General features: G+C 41.3%; 1 long non-coding RNA gene across 1 annotated transcript; it reads left to right on the forward strand.

Annotated features, from left to right (window-relative positions):
* The first annotated feature begins 480 nt into the window (after nt 1-480).
* On the forward strand, nt 481-1,623 carry LOC149781707 (uncharacterized). Its single transcript, XR_016414521.1, has 2 exons — nt 481-670; nt 1,223-1,623. It is a non-coding gene; the product is annotated as an uncharacterized LOC149781707 (long non-coding RNA).
* The last annotated feature ends 212 nt before the right edge of the window (nt 1,624-1,835 follow it).

Raw genomic sequence — 1,835 nt, forward strand, 5'->3', positions numbered from 1 at the left:
TCATGCCTTTTGGAGCACTTCCGTTGTCAAATCATTATTTTTGGAGGTGTTCCCATTGACATGTTGGCCAGCCCTTAAATTTCGGAGACAAGAAAGTCTTGCATGCAGTCCGCAACGCCACAATGCCAAGATAGAAGTGATCCGCTTTGAAAAACACCGAAGTATGATTTTGTCATGTTTACCCCGACCCAGAGTAGCCAGTTTGAAACATGTATAATCAAGGTAATTCTGACGGGTCATTGTTTGATGTCGAACATTGCCGAAGGCTAGCACTAATCCGTTACGTAAGACTGTTGTGGCTAGAATAGAAGAACCGGACATCGGAGTTGCGAGGCGCCCGATAGCCAGTTATCACCTAGGTGTCGAAATGTTCCCAGATCAAAAGAAATTGCATGAAGTGGGAGTGTCCTAACTTCTTTCCCCTGCAAACAGACAGACAGGTTGAACTGGCCGCTAAGACGATTGGACAGGAGCACAGCGCCACCCAATCAGAATCGAGATAGGGGGGAGACCTTGATTTGGGTAGAATGATATCCCTGCGTTTTCCGGCAAAAGTTAGTTCGCTGAGAGAAATTACCCAGAGAAGAGGTTAGCGTAACTCCGAATAGCCATTCGTTATTGGCGGGAAAATCTTAGAGCGGGAAGGTCTAAGTACAGAAAGCTTCAAACGGTCAGTATATATTTGTTCGGTCTTTGTGGAATGCGACTGCATTTTAATTGTAGGTCGTATGTATACTTTATTATTACTAGAATCGTAGTACGAAGAATTACTTTGTTTTGTTAATATGTTTGCATATTTTGAAGAAATGAGTTGATATTTGTATAGAATTATATAGCTTGCCAGCCGTCGTAAGAGTTAATATTGTAATTTACTATGTGGGTATTTTATAGTAGACTAACACATATGTTCATATGATTATAGATTTTGCCATTGTTGAATATTTGTGATGTACAGACATGCGTCTGATTTTGTCAGATTGTAGTACGATGAGATTAAATATATATGTGTATATACTGACGTGACGCAATGTATTGATGTCTGTATAACAATTCGCTGATACTGTGTTATTACGCCATTGTTTACCCTGCAAGAAGTGTGTGGGAATTTCGATGTGTATGCATGCGTGGCCGAAACAGTGACAGCTATCTGATGGTTAATTGTCGTTATAGTGTGAGGTGAGGTTCGATAAAACATTTCTTAACGCCTTGTGGTTTTTTACAGGAAGCTTTGAGGGACAGACCAGTTAAAGTTTGGTCCCGTTGTCTCGGATAGAGAGACGGAGGAAAGGAGGGAAGGAGAGGGAGAAGTTGAAGTCTGGGAGCGGAATTGGAGGAGGAGATAATAGAGAGGGAAAGGAGAAGAAAGGAGAAGTTGAAGTCTGGAGCGAAGTTGGAGGAGGAGATAGTAGAGAGAGAAACAGAGACAAAGAAGGAGTTAGAGGAACGGAAAGAAGGAAGAATCAGCGGGAAGAAATAGATGAGTAGATGCAAGGACAGGGGGAAAATCGAACTCACACTGTAAATCACGGGATGAATTAGGCTGTCACTTGGTCGAGGGAAAGACGAGTGATTGGAAGTTATCGTTTTTAAATTATCACATTTATTAAATTGTTATTGATTGAATTTCATCTTCGTGTTCTCTATAATTTAACCGTGGGCATTGCTGACTGGGAGCTCAGAGCTGTAAATCTACATCATCACTAATTTAACTTTCTAACCTAACGAGCCAGGGTGGAACTTTCAATTTAATTTAATTAAATTATATTGGGAGAGCCCCACCCCAATACGACAGAACGTCACAGATTTCCCCCAGGGAAAGGAAACGCCAATATATT

The sequence above is a fragment of the Sinohyriopsis cumingii genome, chromosome 15 (genome assembly GCF_028554795.1).
Source record: "Sinohyriopsis cumingii isolate HCF-2022 chromosome 15, ASM2855479v2, whole genome shotgun sequence".
Classification (NCBI taxonomy): Eukaryota; Metazoa; Mollusca; class Bivalvia; order Unionida; family Unionidae; genus Sinohyriopsis; species Sinohyriopsis cumingii.